Source organism: Lemur catta, chromosome 5 (genome assembly GCF_020740605.2).
Source record: "Lemur catta isolate mLemCat1 chromosome 5, mLemCat1.pri, whole genome shotgun sequence".
NCBI classification, from domain to species: Eukaryota; Metazoa; Chordata; class Mammalia; order Primates; family Lemuridae; genus Lemur; species Lemur catta.
This window is the reverse complement of record NC_059132.1, coordinates 40,136,234-40,155,723: the sequence shown is the minus strand read 5'-3', so window position 1 is coordinate 40,155,723 and position 19,490 is coordinate 40,136,234. Positions and strand designations below refer to the sequence as shown.

Genomic DNA, 19,490 nt, shown 5'->3' with positions numbered 1-19,490 from the left:
ACGGTTAAGATGGCCAATTTTATGTTGTGTGTGTTTCACCATAGTTTTAGAATGTTATTTATCTTGATGACTGAGTTTTGCGCGCCCCCTTAAACTCTGCACCAAAGGTGAGTGCCTTCGTTGCCACCCCTTGCCCAGCCTCGCCTGTCCCGACTCCGAGAAGCTGAGGCTGCTGGGTGTCAGGGCGGGGACCCAGCCATGTCACCAGGAACCATCTGCCTATGCTTGACACAGTCCACAAACTGTTTTGTTTTGTTTTTCTTAAGACTTAAAACCTTAAATGCCAAAATATTGTTATGGAAATACTACTTCTACTTTAAAACATATAAAGTGCTCTCCTCTCGGACCTAGACAGACACAATTATTCTCAGATGTCTGGCTTCTTTTTTATTTTGTGTTACATCAGAGACAGCGAATGAGAGAAAGAGAGATAGAAGGAGAAAGACAAACACAGAAAGATACAAGGGTGGCTGTGTTTGTTTTCTGTTGCGCAGTAATCAATGACCACAGACTTTGTCATTGTCTAAGCAACGCACGTCTGCTGCCTCACAGTTTCTGCAGATCAGAAGTCCACGTGGCAGCACTGGGTTCTCTGCTCAGGCTAAAGCCTGAGGTCAAAGTGCCAGCTGGGCTCGGTTTGTGTCTGAAGGTTCTGAGAGAGCCCTGCTTGCAAGCTCATTCTCACAGTTGGCAGAATTTGGTTTCTGTAGTTGCAGGGCTGAGAGCCCCGTGTCTCTGTTACTTGTCAGCTGGGGGTGCTGTCAGCAATTAGAGGTCCCGCCTTCCTTGCCAGGTGGCCCCTCCATCTTTAAGTCAGCAACCGAATGCAGAATCCTTCTGGAGTTCCCTCCATCTCTGACCCCTCCAGCTCGGGGCTCTAGACCAAATGTAAAGGGCTCAGGGGACCAGGTCAGGCCCACCAGGCAACCTCTCTATCTTAAGGTCCACTGATTTGGGACCTTAATGACATCTGTAAAATCCCTTCACAGCCGTCCTTAGATTAGTGTTTAACTAGTAATTAAACAACTGGGAGGTGCGCAGTGTGTACATCAGGAGACAGAAATCTTGGAGCAGTCTCGGAAGCCCACCTACTACAGGGGTCTTTGAAACATAGTGGGATTCTGGGTGAGAGGCTTTTGAGTCTGCAGGCCCTACGCTTGCTCTCCCCATGTGGACAGCACGTCTTCCACACTCTGCTGGCCACAGGGAGCCCTGGACCTACACTAGCCATGCCTCTGAGCACGAGAAGGAGGGCCGTGGATTCTGTCTCTGATCCTGGTCAGTGTGAACCTGGGCCAGACCACCAGCGTAGGTGATAATTGTGACAATTTCTTTTGAGATCAGATTACTGGTTGACCCCTTCCACTCCTGTCAAAGTCGGCCTCCAAACCTTCCTCAGATGGAAATGATTTTCCGAACTTGAGTAACTGGGCTCTAGAGGCAAAACCCTTACTAGCGAGTTACAAATGCCATTTGGCCTCAATTGCCTCACATTCTCCAAGCACGCAGTGTGTCTTAGTAACATCTGTGATTACTGCACTGAGAGACAGGTCATAGGTGCGTATCCTTCTAATGGCAATACTACAAAGAGAAAGAAAAGTGTGTAGATTACCAAATTTGAGTTGGCTTGGAAGCATTAACTAAAGTTCACTTTTGTTTTCTCCACGGAAAAAGGCTATGCTAATAGTGCAAATAGGGTAGAATATCTATCTACTCACAGTAATAAAATATTCTAAACAATTGAAAACCATTTCTATGTACTTCATGTGCTAAATATAAGCTTTTTATTTATGAAATGAAGTTCTCATCGCTCCCTGACTGCTCAGGCACCAAGAAGGGATGCTCAGCCTGCTTAATTCCTAAGTAGTTTATTTTGGCTAAAATTGGCTACTACCACTCAGAAAAAGGATAAGGAAAGGCTTCCTTTCCAAAAACAAGGTCTGGGGTGGGATTTATGGTCCCTTTTCTTTTCTTAGTACCAGCGACAGCCTGCCCTGACTCCACTGTCACACAGGCTGGGAGCTGTGCGGGTGCAAAGCCCCGGGGCGTGGCTGGTGGCCGCATTCAATCAGCGGGGCGCGTGCTGCCCCTCGAGCTGCCCTCAGGGCTGTCCCTCACCTGCCAGCTAAGTCTTCCACAAGCCCTGGCCACTGCGGTCCCAGCCCTTCCTTCAGGGTTCTTTCCTGGCCCCTAAGGCCCTGGGGAAGGAGGCTCGCTTTGGACAGCGCCTCATGTCGAACTGTCTCTTCACGACGTTCCTTAGAGTCCCCCATTGGACCACCCTCCCCGTCTCCTCTCCCGTCCCCGTCCCTCCCTTGAGCGTCTCGCAGCCCCTCTGTCCTGAAAGGAGCCCGTGCGATCAGCACGGCCTGGCTCTTCCCAGCCCTGCGGCCACGGGTTCTCTCACGCCAGCTCCGCCTGGTGTCCCTCCCTTCTACGGCACGAACGTCGCTGGATGTTCCACGGCCCTCGCAGACCCTGCTCCGGGTGGGTCTTCACGGCGCCGCCGGGCTGGCGTGGGGTCCGCGAGGGCAGAGCCGCGTGCAGCCCTTGCTCTGTCCGCGCCCTCACGTCGCCGGGCATGCCCGTGGTCGGGGACTCGGCCACAGCACCCCGGCCACGGCGTGTCCTCCGGGGGAGGCCACACGGCCGCGCGGCCCGGTGTTCCCCACACAGTAGCCCGCACAGGCTACCCCGCTGGGCATTCCTGTCCTCCTCCTGCCCTCAGCCCCGGCACCCACCTGTCTGAGCGTCTTCACTGTCTGGAAGGATGCAGTGCCACGCCACGAAGAAAAATGGTCTGGGAGCATCCCTGGCTTTTGAGGACAAAAACCGTCAGTCATTACAGAAGAAAGGATTTAGGACACAGAGCAGGAAGGTGTGACGTTCGGATTTCCCCCACAGCCTCGAAGTGAGGCTCCCCAAGGCTGAGGGCACAGCAGGAGGCAACGGGGAGGATTCCTGGGGGACCCCAGGTGGAGGGGTGCATTTGAGCCATTGGCACCCCACCAGGACTCCTGGGTCCTTGTCATGGCCAGAAAACTGGAGCTAATCAGCAGTCCCAAAGGCCCAGGGGAGACGCACCAATTCCTTCCCAGTGGTTTTTATGGAAGGGACTTTTGCTGCAGTATTTAAGGACTTAGTGGGAATGTCATTAGTCTCTGTCTATTGACTGCTCTTGCTTGAAAGTAATAATACTGCATTTTCATGAGGCTATAATTCAGAATTTTCATTAATTTAAAACACCCTTTCTGCTAATTATTTGGAAAAATGTATTTTTTCTATGGTCTTCTAGCAGCAGAATTTTCTGAATACATTGATCAGCTTTCCTTTGTACATCGCGTAGTGCCGGTGTGCGCAGGAGCCCTTCAATGTGACATTAGAACTTTCACACAGCGTCCCAGGAATTGGTCCTACTTAGACTTAAGAATAGTAACTCTGGGCCGGTAACGGTGGCTCACACCTGTAATCCTAGCACTCTGGGAGGTCGAGACAGGTGGATTGCTCAAGCTCAGGAGTTCAAGACCAGCCTGAGCAAGATCAAGACCCTGTCTCTACTAAAAATAGAAAGAAATTAGCTGAACAACTAAAAATATATAGAAAAAATTAGCCAGGCATGGTGGCGCATGCCTGTAGTCCCAGCTACTTGGGAGGCTGAGGCAGAAGGATTGCTTGAGCCCAGGAGTTTGAGGTTGCTGTGAGCTAGGCTGACGCCACGGCACTCACTCTAGCCTGGGCAACAGAGTGAGACTCTGTCTCAAAAAAAATAAATAAATAAAATAATAGCAACTCTGTACCTTCACCTTCTTTTCAAGTGGAATCATCTTACTGGCTAAAGACATGAACCAGCTTGCTGTAGTGGTCAGTTGAAGTTGGCCACACACTCTTTCCATCTCTCATATCGAGAAGGGGAATCTCTTGGCCTCTCTTAGAATCTGGGCTTCCACCAAGTTTGGGGCCAGTTGTTTTCTTTTAATCGATAGACTTTTTTTAAAAGAGGAGTTTTAGCTTTACAGAAAAAATGATGGGAAAGTACAACGTTCTCAGGTGCCCCTCCGCTGTTCACACATTCTCCTATTAGTGCATCTTGCACTAGCGTGGTACATTCGTTACAACTGAGGCGCCAGGATTGGCACATTATTATTAACTAAAATCCATGGTTTACAGTAGGGTTCACTGTGTTGTAATTCTGTGGGTTTTGACACATGCATAATGACAGGTGTCCACAATTACAGTATCATACAGAATAGCTTCACTGCCCAAACCTGCACTGTGCTGGCCTTCCTCCGTCCCTGCCCCCGAGGCCCTGACAATCACTGATCTTCTTACTGTCTCCGTAGGCTCGCCTTTTCCAGAATGTCACATAGTGGAGATCATACTGTATGTGGCCTTTGCAGATTGGCTTCTTTCACTTGGCAACATGCTTTTGAGGTTTAGGGGTGGCGTTTTTATACAGCAACAGATAACCAAAACGCTTGGCCTATCAAGAAAATCAGTGTGTCAGTCACTTAAGTGACCCAATGAATCCTACACACACACTTTCCTTAAAGAGGCAAATTAATCAAACCTGTAAGAACAGGATTTTCTTGACATTTCCATAGTATTTATTATATGGTGTATTTAGAGCTGTGTTTCAAGCCAGTAGCTTGCTCAGAAACAGAAACGTTTACTTGGTGACTATCACCAGAGTACTCTCTCCAGTTTTCAACACTTTCTACATGCCAGGTGCCGCGCTGCACGTCTTCCCTGCACTTTCTCAATATTGACAGCGAGCACTCTTTCAAAGAGGAGAAGCTGGAAGCTGCACATCAAACTTCACACACTCAGCAGGTGGCAGAGTTGGGACTTGAACCCAGGTTGATCTGCCTCCAGAGTCTATGTGCTTAACCCCTTAGCCGCTCATCACATATGTATAGGAAACATTACTCTTCAAACTCATAAATAGAGCTGAGGAATTCGTTGAGCCTGAGTAGATCTTAAGTATGTACAGTGACTCTGGAAATTCTATCTGGGGTCTTCTCATAGAGTTCTCACTGAAGTTTCCGCCCCTCCCAGCATTCCCTACCTGGCGTGTCTCTGCCGCATGAATGCACAGTGATGTGGAAGAGCTGGGAAGAACAAGGCACGAGTGAGTCCCACACAGACTCACTTCCTCAGGATGCTGTTTCCACTGAGAAATGTCTGGGGGCCAACAGTGCCCACCGCCGGCTGAACTGCCCACTCCTTGAATGCCCGCACCCCGGGGTTAAGCACTGCATGACGCCCTCAAAAGTGGAACCGCCCTCCGAATTAGCCATGCCCTTTGCAAGGAAGGCTTGCTCAACTGAGATGATTTTTATCACCACTTCCTGCCTCAAGTTACATTTAGAAACCTGTAGGCATTCAGTTACCTGTCAAATCTGCTTTGCAGCCCTCTTTGCAGCAGACGCTGAAGGACATACAAGTAAACAAACAGCCATAATAAAAGGCCGGGAGAGCTATAGTGGAGGTCAAGATGGTACAATGGTGGCAAAAGGGAAGGACTGATGAATTCTGTCTGTGGGTCAGGGAAGGCTGCACCAAGGAGGTGACACTTGAGCTGGAATTCAGCAAAAGTGGAAGGGATGCGTGAATGCGGAGGGGTGGAGAATATGCAAGGACACGTGAGCCACAGTAGGTGGCCTGTTTGCAGAGTACTACCCTCCCGGGTATGTCTGGAGCCTACCTTTTGAGGGCAGAGGGGGAATACGGGAATGTGAGAATGGAGAGGCTAGGGAGCAGGACAGGGAGAGGGGAGAATGGAGTTTATGCGTATTTAAGATTTGAAATTGAGAGGCTGGGCACAGTAGCTGTAGCCCCAGCTACTCAGGAGGCCGAGGCAGGAGGATCCCTTGAGCTCAGGAGTTTGAGGCCGGCCTGAGCAACATAGTGAGACCCTATCTCTAAAAATAAAAAAAAAATAGTATTTGCATATTTAAACCTTTACTTTTATCCAGAATGTTATCAAAATTAACTTTAAAAATCCTATACTCCTATTCTTGTCCTTGATGTCATCATCAAACTCATAAATGGTGCGTTGTTTATACTACATTTTCTTGGCTACACAACACACACACACACACACACACACACACACACACACACACACACACACAGTGTTATTTTCCCTACAGATGCAGGAAGTTCAGTAGTTCTGAAACAGAAAAATTTAACTTTTAAAACAAAGAGTTTCCTCCACTGAGTTCAGAACCCAGGAAAGTGTGAGTCACTGGTCCCAGGCACATCCTGGCTCTGCCCCTGACTTGAGGGTGGCCCTGGCAGGTCACCTGAGCCTTCTGGACCCCAGTTACTCCATTCAGAAAATAATAAAGTCGAGGAAGACGATCATTAAGGTCTCTTCCAGGTCTTTAATTGAATGGCAATTTCACTATATCTATTGATCTACACAGTAATGCCCTTAAGAACGAGCTGCTTTCTTGGTTTGCAGATGTGTATTCCGTGGGCTGCAGCCTTTCACCCACTGCACTGGGCTCTGTCAGATAAAGCCCACTCCCGTGGCCCAGGCGCCCCTGCCCTGGATGGGAAACTCCAGTGTGGTTCAACCTCTGCGGTGCTGCATGGCATGCCTGCATTGTCTGTCCACTGTCATTTAGTGTGCATGGAAAGCAAAGGTCAAGTGCTTCATTTTTTCTTTATCAAGAATGCTCTTTTTATTTTTGGTTGCCAAAATATCATATCAATTGATAAATGAAGAGTTACATGAAGTATATGCAGGCAGAATTGAATGACTCTGGCTTTGCAGAGAAGATCTTAAATGACAGCAGACGGACTACAACAGTTAATTATAAAGTACGGCAAGGTCAATGGACTCTCACTTTTTAAAACTAGGATCTAGGTATCATTAGCCATCAGCCTGTGACATACTGTTTGGTATGGACACTCTGAAACTTCAAAGTTCTGATGCCTGAGCTTATTCACACCACAAATTGAAGGGAGAAGAACTTTTGTTACAACAAAGAGCTTTCTAGAGAGCTCTGTCATACAAAAAATGCTAGGGCTGGGGAGGGGACATCTGCACTTAATCAGAGAGGTTCTTTCACAGTGGTAGGGCCAAGGGGTTGGAATTGACTTTGACTAGTCCCAAGTAGAACATTTGTATTGTGAGAGCAAGTTTGATGAATTATAGGAACAAAGTTAAATAGCTCCAAAAATCTCTCTTCAGATGAAGAATTTTAGTTACATTCTCAACGTATGCCTGGGGCAGCACCTCCAGAGTTAATGTACCAGGAGTATACTAATACCACATCTTAAGCAGTAGCAAGGTTTTTAAAAAAGATAAGTAACTGGACTATCACATTAGACATCTTTAACAGCATAGATTATTTTTCTCTTCTCCTTCTTTTTAATCTGATGTATTATTGTATTTTTAGAGAAGAATCTTGAGTATTTTGTAAAAAGCTCAATTTCCCCAAATCCTAAAATGCTCAGGACCATTGGCCTTTCCAACAGCCTCTGGGAACCATCTCACCTCTACTGCTAACCTTTCTCAGCTGGAAATGGGATCATAGGTAAATCTCATTAAGTCAAGGACTGTGTCAGGTTTGCCATTTGTGGGGGTGGGGGTGGGGCAGAAGAATGGCCACAAAGATGTCCACATCCTAGTTCCGGAAACCTGTGAATATTTTACCTTATCTGGCAAAAGGGACTTTGCAGGTGTATTTAAGCTAAAGCTGTTGAGATAGGGAGATGATTCTGGCTGGCATGGGTGAGTCCCATGTAAGCACAAGGGTCCATAAAAGAGAGTGGCAGGAGGATCAGAGTCAGAGAAGGGGACGTAACAATGGAAGTAAAGGCTGGAATAATGGGATATGAGGGTGCAACCTGCTATTGTTGGCATTGAACATGGAGGAAGTGGCCCATGAGCCAAAGAATTCAGGTGGCCTTTAGATGCTGGAAAAGACTGAAATGGATTCTCCCCTAGAGCCTCCAGAAGGAACACAGTCCTGCTGACACCTAGACTTTTGCCCAGTAAAACCCATTTCAGGCTCTGACTTTCCATTGCCTTAAGTCACCAAGCTCATGGTGATTTGTTACAGCAACATTAGGAACCTAATACAGCATTGTACCCTCAGCAAGAGCCAAGTGCCAGCATAGAATATATGCTCATTATTTATCAAAAGAACATGTGGTCCAAAATGAAATAATACCCGACTTTTTTTAGTACATGGTAAGAACTTCACATAAATTATGCCATTCAATCAAATCCCTCTATGATAGGTGTTATTATTATCTTCATGTAAAGATGAGGGGACCAAGATAAAAAAGGCTAGAAAACTTTTGCCCAAGCTCACGTAGCAAGTAAGTGGCCAAGTTGGGAGTTGGACCCAGGCAGGGTAGCAGAGTGGGTAGGAATGCAGGCTCTGGAGCCAGACAGCCTTGGGTCTGTTCGACTTTGGGTGAGGTGTTGTGTCTCCGTCTGGTCTTCCCATCTGTAAAATGGAAATAATAATAATACCCACCAGAGGTTATTATAAGAGTTAAGTGAGTTAGTACAAATAAAGGCCTTAGAACAGAATTCAGGGCACAATGAGGGTTCTATAATGTTAACTATGATTATTAAAAGAAAAAGTTTGTAAAGAAGGTCCTACACCAGATGAGAAAACATGTGAAGCCACTTTGTGTGTTCTAATGTGCAGTAGAAATATAGATTGTCACTATTATTGTTTTTAATCAATCATTCTTGTCACCATGCATTAGTAAGTGGCATAGGAACTTATCCCCCATGATCAGGAAAATGCAATTTACAAAATTCAGAAGTAAACCTGAAAATGTACTTAAGTCACTCAGGGAAGAGGGAGAGCTGATCTCAAGCTGTTTGGTAGCTGCATTCAGGGGGTCTGGTTCTTTGAATTCCCTACTAGTTGATGCCAACAGCTCAGACACAGGGCGACAACTGGGATGGAGCCTGGCTTCCCTGGTCCCCCAGGGCCACTCAGCTGGCCCATGCAAGGCCAGCAGGACTGAGGGCAGGGGTGTCATGGGATCATCTATCAGCAGGTCCAAGACTCTCCCCAGGAGGAAGTTAAGATATGACTACCTTGACAGTGATCTATCACTGGGTGGCCAGAGGCTACAGCAATGATGCTGGGCTGGGATTCAGAGCAACACACTGCCCACACTGCCACGTAAAGGTTTGTGTTGTTCCAGAAGTCTTGTTATAGTAATCTACAAACATTTGTAAAGCTCTAAGTGAAAAGATTATCACAAAAATGAGAAGACATGCCACAGGCTGGGAGAAAATATTTGCAAAAGACACATCTGCTAAAGGACTGTCATTCAAAATACACCTAAAACTCAACAATAAGAAAAGAACCTGGCCGGGCACGGTGGCTCACGCCTGTAATCCTAGCCCTCTGGGAGGCCGACACGGGTGGATCACTCGAGGTCAGGAGTTCGAGACCAGCCTGAGCAAGAGCGAGACCCCATCTCTACTAAAAAAATAGAAATAAATTATATGGACAACTAAAAATATATATAGAGAAAAAATTAGCCGGGCATGGTGGCGCATGCCTGTAGTCCCAGCTACTCGGGAGGCTGAGGCAGGAGGATCGCTTAAGCCCAGGAGTTTGAGGTTGCTGTGAGCTAGGCTGATGCCACAGCACTCACTCTGGCCTGGGCAACAAAGTGAGACTCTGTCTCAAAAAAAAAAAAAGAAAAGAAAAGAAAAGAAAAGAAAAGAACCTGATTAGAAAATGAGCCAAAGACCTTAACAGGTTCCTCACCAAGGAGGGTACACAGGTGGCAAATACACATATGGAAAGATGCTCCACATCATAGTTATCAAGGAAATGCAAATTACAGCAATGAGATACCCTACACACCTGTTTGAATGGCCAAATTCTAGAGCACTGACAACACCAAATAAATGCTGGTGAGGATGTGGAACAACAGGAACTCTCATCTCCTGCTGGTGGGAATGTAAAATAGCACAGCCACTTCTGAAGTCAGTTTGGTAGTTTCTTACAAAACTGAACATACTCCATTATATAATGCAGCAATGGGCTACTTGGTATTTACTGAAAGAAGATGAAAACTTAGGTCCACACCAAAACCTACACACAGGTGTTATGGCAACTTTATTCATAATTGCTAAAACTTGGAATCAACCAAGATGTCCTTCAAGAGGTGAATGGATACACTGTGGTACATACAGATGATGGAATATTATTCAGCGCCAAAAAGAAATGAGCTGCCAAGCCAGGGAAAGACATAGAGGAACCCTAAGTGCATGTTGCTAAGTAAAAGAAACCAGTCTGAAAGGCTGCATGCTGTGATTGTAACTACATGTTATTCTAGAAAAGGCAAAACTATGGAGACAGTGGTTGCCAGGGGTTGGGGGAGGAAGGGATGACTAGGCAGAGCTCAGAGGACTTTAAGGGCAGTGAAAATGCTCTGTATGATACTAGAGTGGTGGAAGTCATTATACGTTTGTCTATACCCACAGAATGTCCGACACCATGAGTGAACCCTACTGTAAACTATTGACTTTGGGTGATTATAATGTGTCGGTGTAGGTGCATTGATTGCAGCGAATGTCCCACTGTGGGGGGGTGGTGATAGTGGGGAAGGCTGTGCAAGTGGGGGCAGGCGGCATACGGGAAAACTCTCTACCTTCCTCTCAATTTTGCTGAGACCTAAAACTTCTCTAAGAAAATAAAGTCTTAAAAAAAGACTATACTTTAGGCATTTTATATTCAGTATCTGTTTGGTGGAGACAGAGGGAAGGGAAGCACAAGTAAGGAAACTCTTGGAGAAAATAGAAAGAACCCAAGAAACTTGGACTTGGGCAAAGAGAGATGGATGCCACATCTGGTGGAAACAGTAACATCATCAAGGACTACTTTTACTTTTACTTCAGACTTAACACTAAAACATCCATCTCTTCAATCTTGTTTTTTTTTTTTTTTTAAAAAAAAGCATATCCCAGTAAATGTATTTGTATACAAAGCATTGTATGAGGTTTGGTGAGCAAGAAACCATTGTTAGGAGCTATGATGCGTGAGAACATTTAAATCACACAGTCATTATTCTGATATTTTTCTTTCAACCACTGGGCAAGTATTAATAATATTAAGAGTTCAACATATCAGATCTCTTGGGAGCCATGGTAGGAGAGTGGTCAGTAAAATCTGGTGAACTAAAGGGAAAAAAATGCAACTTTCACCATTCACGAACCACCACAGCAGCTCAGGATTGGACTTACGGAGTTATCCTAGCTGCTTCTCCCTAAAACGTAATGAGACTTTTCTAAAACATTTTTAGCACACCTGTCCTATTTTCCCTTTCTCCCATCGCGTCATTCCTTCAGAAGCCTGACAATGCATATTCGCTTTCACATCAAATGTGAGTGTTTTTCCTCCAGATTCACTTCTCCAAAACCAACCTTTTGCCCCTTTGTGGCTGCAAGGGTCTGCCCTGTGGGCGACCCCCATGTACAGCCTCTTTCCCACCACATTCTCCTCCTCAGTTAGAGGGACCCTCTGTCCATTGTAGCTTTAGAAAGACTGGGTAGGAAAACCTACATCTGACCCCATTGTCCCTCCAATGACTGTCTCATATTCTTTTTTCTTTTCAAACAAAACGTTTCTAAGACAATCTATTCCTGTGCTGTCTAAAGAAAACCATCTTTGTTGAACCTTGCCCTTCAGCACGCCGGACAGATGTTGGTGTTCTGGTCTGTCCTTCCTCTGTACCTACTTTTCCCTCTAGTCTTCTGTGAATCTGGGTGTGCCTCTTGCTTGCCCAAATGGCTGTCAGAACTTCTTGGGGACAGGAATGATCTTGCCTGTTATTGTCCCAGATTTTCTAGTGTACTGCTGTGTTCACAATAAATAAGCCAAACATTGGGTTGACAGTTCCCCTGGGGAGGCATAAAGTCAGTTTCCCTCACTACTGTGCACCATGCACCAAGAACCTAGCACTGTGAGGGGCGCAGGGTACACACTTGTTGTAATCAATGAATGAACGATGGAGCTTGCATGGTTACCGTGCCAGCTCACAAACAGGAGACCACTATGGCTCATAGTTGTGTGATGAGTTTTGGATTCTAAGCCTATTCGTACATGATGCCAAAACAATCATTCTATTTAATCAAAAACTCAGCTAAGTAAGTAAAGTAGCATTGGACTATAACCCAAAGTATAAAATAAATGTCCATGAACCCATACTGATAAAAACAGATCATTGAATAAATAAATAAATGGGAGAAAAGAAACAAATCTTGTGAGCAGAAAATTCCAAATAATTTATGTAGATATCTGCCCTCAAGGAGGGGAGAGTGTAACTTCCCACCCATAAATGTGGGCTGCAGACAGCGACTTCCTTCCAAAGGGGACAGTAAGGAAATGGGGGAAATAGAGTAACTTTTCTTCTAGGTGAATATATTTGTATTAACGGAATAAATTCTTGGAAAAATAACTTTGGGTCAAAGCGTAAATGCATTTATAATTTTAATAGATATTGCCAAATTCCCCATAGAGGTTGAAACTAATATATGTTCCCATCAGCTTTTTATAAAGGGATTTTTACCCTCCTCCCTTGCCACCACGTCATATTAACCTGTTGGGTTTTTTTTTTTAAATAACCCGGGAGTTAGAAAATGGAATCTCAGTATAATTTGCTTTTTAATTATTAAAAGTGAGGTTGAACATCTCATCTATTTAAATTTCTGTGATCTTGTCTGTAAAGTATCGTTTTCCCAATTTGTTACTGGGCAATTGATCTTTTTCTTATTGACTGTAGGAGCTATTTAGGTATTAGGACTATCATCTCTTTGTGAACGGGTTACAAGTGTGTTTCCCATTGATTACAGCCTTGTGAAGGCTGCTGTAATATGGAATTTGGATTGTCAGCTGACTCTGTCTTGGATTCGTTTAAGCACTTTGTTTTTTTAAATTAGAAGTAGTTGGTAATTTATACTGTTTCATCTCCTCAAATGGCTTAGAGAACAACAGTATATAGAGATATAAATATAAATATTATTTTGATTCTTTTGGTAACAAATAAGTAGGATTCCTCCCTCCCTCCCATTTTATAGAAGCTTTATGGAGTGCCTGCAATCCTATCAACTATAAAAATAGAATAACAGGGATAAATTTAAATATTTTCTCTGCATAAACCTATTTTTATTACTATAGACAGAAAGATCTAAAGTTTGCTAAGAAGCCTTGGTAAAACCAACAAATTAGGCATACCTCATGAATATAGTTTTCACAGACTCTTTTGGTCCAAAGGGCAAAAAATGATCTTGTACTAAGATTTAATAAAATTTTACTGAGAAATACATACTGCCCTTTCTGGTATCAAACGAGCACCTGGCATCTGGGTGACACTTCATGGGACGTCCCCATCAACTCCGTTCTCTGACATTGGTTAGGAGGAGGTGTGTGGCTGGGCCTGCACCCCTGAGCTCGGCAAACATGCTGTTCAACAGCTGTGTCCCCTGCAGCTGACACCGGAAAGGGAACGAGGGGGCCTATGTGGTTGGTCACAGCATGGCATCTCACCTGCCTTCCTGCTCTGTACCTGGATCCAGGAGCCTCAGAGGAGCCCATGTGACATTAACCTCGGCTCCTTCGTGGGCAGGCACCCGTCCCCTCAGGAGAGAGGCTGCCGAGTTAACATTTTAAAAGTGGTTTTCTGCTGCTTAAAAATGTGTGGTTTATCACAGCCCTAAAAAATGTCCAGCGCCTGGGATTATCCCCTCTCCCCTTTCCTGTGTGCCTTCAATTAGCTGAATGAAAGCAAACCCACGGCTTTAGAACCCAAAATAGCTGGAGAAAAGTGACGCAGATTTCAGGCGAGATGAAAGAGTGGAACCCAGAAGCCTAATTAAAAGCAACTGAGAAACCAGTATTTGATACAGAGTTTACTCACCTGAAAAAATAAACCAAGAGCTCCAGCGAGCTTTGCTGGAGGGTTGTGGGAGAGGGGCTGAGACGTTTCACGCGGGTCACAGGAAGGCCCGAGTCGCGGGACACAGAGCCCCACTATTCCTTTCCTCCTGGTGTCAGGCGGAGGTCAGCCAGAGGGCGAGGCCACCACCACCCTGGGCCCGCTGGCCTCAGCCGGTTTAGGAGAGCAAGAGCTCTCGTCCGTCCCGTGTGCCGAGGCTGCTGTCTACTGTCCCCAAACCCCAACGCTTTGCTTTTTTTTTTCTAACCTTTGAAATGTGCATGATTAATTAAACATCACTTTCCCCCGATTTTCCGGGCTTCTTTTTCGCCTCACACTCCTCCTCCTCCTGCTTTTACCACTGCCCACATCTGCCTGAATTTCAGAGCGTTTCTGTGCATTCAGCTGCGGGGAGTTTTTGATGGCAGGAGCTATCAAGCACTTACCGAGAATGAGTCCTCCTCCACCAAGGGGAAAATTCTCTTGGTTTTGAGACAAATCAAGGCCCAAGGTCAGTCAAGAGAGGAAAGAAATAAATGAGTCCCTCTTTCATACACTGCATATTTTTAACCTACAAATCAGATCCCTGAATGGAACGCTGGCAAACACAAGCAGCTTTCGTGATCACCCTAAAACAATTGCCGTCTTGTCCAAGATTTTATTTGGAGGCAAGAGAAAGGACTCAACCTCATTTTCTTGGCCCTTAACAGCTTGGGGAGGCTTGTTTCATTCTTTTGCTTCCCAAGTTTGATATTCATTCCCTGTGGGACGGGGGCGAGTGTGGAGAGATGGATATGGGGTCCCCAAGCAAGTGCAGTGGTTTTGTGACCACAAGTAACTGAATGACAGCACTGTTTTTGGAACAGCCTGTTCAGACAGCAAGACTAGATGCTTCCCCTCTGTGGGGTCACACACGGGCAGCTTCTGGACTCCACGCACTGTCAGAGCCACGACTCCCTGGGATTGTCAACACTGGATGTCAGCTACCATTTTGCAGCATGGGGGGACTTCAGGTGAGAGGATTTTATTAATGCATCGATGTCACTGCTGTCATCTCTTAAATACTTTGGGAACACCAAGCACGTCACACTTTTCGGGATATTGCAAAGAGGTTTCATAGAAAGTACTGAAGATACAGCCTTGGCTGTCCGAGTCAACCACCTGAAAGGAACATGTTTACATAAGCACGGGGACCATTGTTCCCAGAGTTCTAGTCATTCACTTTCCTCCCTCCCTCCCTGCCCCCATCCTTTCTCTCTCTCTCTCTCTCTCTCTCTCTCTCTCTCTCTCTCTCTCTTTCATTTTCTTTCTTTCTTTTTCTTCTGATGAAGAGAATCCTCTTTTCTGCTTGTATCTTCCACGCTGTCGCTTCCCAGCACAAAACTTCTCTGCCTGAAGCTCAGGGCCAGCCTTTGAAGACTGTCCCTGTCTGGACAGTGACAGAGGCTACTTGCTTTGTCAAAGGATTTTTTTGCTCCTGTTTATTTTGGGGACCTCACAGACAGCATGGCCCGTACGGGGCGCCTCTCTTGATTTCCCCCCTTATCCCTGATTTCCCAGCTGTTCCGTGACTCCTCAACCCCAGGGTTGTGTACGGTGCTTTATATAAACCCTTAAATAATCAGATAATTGCGTATTCTTTTTATGAAATATCTTGGGTTGTTTTGTATGTATATGGTCTTTAATTTACATAAAAGGCATTGCAATGTAAATTGCATTCTTTTTTTGACTTTTCCCACACAACACTATGCTTTCAAGTTCTGTCCACGTTGCTTCCAGTTGCTGCATAGAGCATCACCGTGCACACTTGGGCCTCTGCCACTGCTTAACGTGCACACGGGTGGCAGTGGGAGGGAACTACCTTCCGGAGACAGGAGATGGAGAAATCGACAGCTACATAAAGCAGCAGATAATATTAGGGCAGTCTCTGCCCTTGAATAAGTTTACATACCTGGTGAGGGATAAACTAATGCCCTTGGGACCCTGCCACGTGCTCACTTGGCCGTTTGGGCTTCCCTTTTTGATACATGCCACAGCTGTAATGACAAGTTATTGGGTGATTATTGGTAAACATCCAAGTGCTCCTAAAGGACAGGGCTATGCCCCCTTGTTCACGGCTGCATCGTCAGTGCCTGCCCGGCCCAGCATCTGGGGTATAGCAAAGGCTCCATATTTATTGGATGAGTATAGGAATTAGTGGGTAAATTAATAATAATGGTGACAGAACGAGTAAAAGCATGAAGCTGGGAGTCAGACAAACTTAGGGTTCAATCCTGGCTGTACCACAGAGCAATGTAGTAAACCTCTCTGAGTCTATGATCTCTTCTGGAAAATCGGATGACAGAGCCATCAGGATGATTTTGTGATACGGTAAGGACAGAACAACTCACAAGGCATTCTGCCCTTAGGATCTCAATGAAAGGAACTGTTTTCAATGCAACACGCTAAGGGTCAAGTGTTATGCAAGGGCTGTGGCAGCGAATGTAAACAGCAAAGGCTAGAGGCATTAGGGGATCACAGGGCTTAGAATGGTTTCCTCCTCCATGTGCAAGTATGCTAAACACAAATAGCAGCTAAAAACTGTGGATATAAATGCTCTTAATCATGGCCTGCAAAGAGAATTCAACTCAGCGTACTATGGCTTGCAAAATTAGGACCGTGGGTTTCGGATCCCTGTCTCAGCAACACCACTGCATACCAGACTGGGAAATGCAAAAGAGACATTTAAAGAAACAACCAGAAGTATCCATCTTGGGCATAGGGACCCAGAGGAAGGGGCATATTCAGCTCTACCAGGTACCGAAATGTTCAAAACCCAACTTTCTCACTGTTGGTTGTCCATGCGCTGATTATATTCCAGATATTAAATGAAACTTGGAAGAAGCAAGGAAAGGAGAGGGACTAAGTGGGAAACAGGATGTGAAGTTCAGTAGTTTTGACTAGAACAGAGATCAACAAACTATGGCCCATGGGCTAAATCCAGCCGCCACCTGTTTTTGTAAATAAAGTTTTATTGGAACACAGGCCCATTTGTCTGAGGAGTGTGTATGGCCACTTTCTGACGGCAGAGTTGAATGCTGAGAGAGAGACCATCAGGGCTTAAAATGTTTACCAGCCCTTTACAGAAAAAGTTTGTTGACCCCTGGACTAGGCAGAAGGAACAGAACATCCATGTTTACTGTGATTGAACAGTGAGCTGTGTGCCTCAACAGGTGAGGCGACACAATGTGAAAGCAAATACAGAGCTAGGGAGGCACGACATAACCTCCTCATCTGGGGTCTTTACAAGCTTGTACACGAAGATTTTTTTTTAAATCTCTCAATAACTCAGTGCATGGGTTCAGGCCTGCTAACTCATTCCTGACAAATGTTCGTTCACAAAAGTCTCTGCAGAGGCACTCAAGGTTCTCAAAGCCTGACTTCCCACCACCTGGTAAAAAACAAACAAACAGAAAGAAACTGATTTTTAAAGAATTTGGGAGGCCTCTGTGCACCCCTAAATCACCGATCACTGGCCTCTGGTCACAGTTAAATGGCAGGACTTGTAATTTAGCTGCAAAACTGTGACGTGAAATCTGACCTTGAACACACAGAGCTCCCCTTTCAAACCCACCAGACCTCTTGGGTGCATTTATGGAAACAGTTAAGAACACAGTCCAGAGGCCCGTGAAACTGCGCACTGCTCCCCTCAGAAAGTCTGCCCCGACCGAGCGTGGTTTACAGGCTGTCACACTGACGTTTCCCACAAAAATACCTTCTCTTGCCATGGTCCTGTAAGAAAAAAAAGCAGCAGAAACATTTGTTAAGCCACCCAAGAAAGAATACAGACTAACAGCAAAGAATTTAAAAACAGACCATATGAGTTTGACCTGTTTCCTCCCTTTCAAGAATGAAAGCTTGTGTAAAAAAATCTTTCTCAGCTTTATTTTCCTGAATTTTAAAAAGGGGAGTCCCAGGGTTGTTTAGAGCTGCAGTCCCCAGTTCCCAGGCCACAGACCAGGTGGCACAGCAGGAGGTGGGTGGCAGGTGAGTGAGTGAAGCTTCATCTGTGTTTACAGCCACTCCCCATCACTCGCATCACCGCCCGAGCTCCTCCTCCTGTCGGATCAGCAGCAGCCTTGGGTTCTCATAGGCGTGAGACCCCTACTGTCAACTGCGCATGCGCGGGATCTAGGCTGCGGCTCCTTATGAGAATCTAATGCCTGATGATCTGAGGTGGAGCCCAGGCAGTGATGCTAGCGCTGAGGAGCGGCTGCAAATACAGATTGTCATTAGCAGAGAGGTCTGACTGCACAATGAATGGGATGTGCTTGAATCATCCCAAAACCATCCCTCTCCAACCTGGGTCAGTGGAAAAACTGTCTTCCATGAAACCAGTCCCTCGTGCCAAAAAAGTTGGGGACCACTGGTTTAGAGGATTATTTTCAGTCTTTTATGCCACTCTGGCTGAGTGTTGCCATTTTGTACTGGGCCCCCAAAGAAGAGATCTTTGTCTTTGGATTCTGACACTCATCCTGGTATGACACCTCTTTATCTGATGACTTCTTTGTGTTCCCTAAGTGCCCCCTTTCTCCAGCAACTGGCAGTATGTGGTGTTGCCCTTATAAGCACCCTTCCCTGTTGGCCACCATCTTGCCTGACATTCTAAGAAAGGTGGGTTCCTAGACCATCTCCACAGGGAGTTTGAAAGGGCAAGTTCTGTGATGACCACCTCTGGGCTTGTTTCCTCAGGGTGAATTTCAGGAAGTGGGATTGTTGGCCGAAGAGCCTGTCTTTTACATGCTAAAGTGCAAGAGCTCTTTATATATAAAGGACACTGGTCCCATATCTGGAATATATATGGCAAATACTTTTCTGCTTTAAGAAGTAACATTTCAGTTTGCTCAGGAGCTATTGATAATTTAGTTTACAATTCCTGCCTTTGGTGTTATTTTTAGAGAGTGCCTTTCAAACACCAAAATTACATAAATACTTACCTAAATTTCTTCTACTACTTGTAAGTTTTCATTTTTAACGTTTTATCTCTTTAATCCATCTGAAATTTATTTCTCTATTTGGATTAAGGTAAAAAGCTTACTTAATTTTTTCCAGATAGGTAAGTAGTTTTCTCGATACATTTAATAATCTTTCTTTCCCTGCTCATATGAAGTGCCACATTTATCATAAATTAGATAATTATATGCACCTGTTTCTGTTTCTGGACTTTGTATGCTGTTTCTAAATATGGGCTGCTTCTTTTTGCATTAATAGAAACCTGTTTTAACTGTGTAGCATAATACGTATTAATATATGATAATAAAAATAAACTCTCAAAGTCATTTGCAGATATTATTTTCAATTTTTCTTATGCTTCCAAAGTTATTCCTCCAATTGAAATTTACAATCACTTTTTAAAGTTAGAAAATGTATTGGTGTTGTAATTGAGATTGCATTAACATTTTACGTTCACTTGAGAATAATTTACATGGGTATTCTATGTCTTCCCACTCAGCAATGTGATCTGCTTTTCCATTTATTCATATTTTTTGCCATTCAGTAAAGTTTCTAAGGCTTTTTTT

General features: G+C 45.0%; 1 long non-coding RNA gene across 3 annotated transcripts; it reads right to left on the bottom strand.

Moving 5' to 3' along the window:
* Nucleotides 1–415: 415 nt before the first annotated feature.
* On the bottom strand, nt 416–5,265 carry LOC123638905. Of its 3 annotated transcripts, XR_006735506.1 has the most exons (4): nt 5,066–5,265; nt 4,330–4,480; nt 2,742–2,816; nt 416–877 (listed from the first exon to the last, which is right to left on the bottom strand). It is a non-coding gene; the product is annotated as an uncharacterized LOC123638905 (long non-coding RNA). The 3 variants fall into 3 exon arrangements; XR_006735505.1 differs by lacking the exon at nt 416–877 and having other exon boundaries at nt 1,853–2,816; nt 4,266–4,480; XR_006735504.1 differs by lacking the exon at nt 416–877 and having other exon boundaries at nt 1,853–2,816.
* Nucleotides 5,266–19,490: the final 14,225 nt, after the last annotated feature.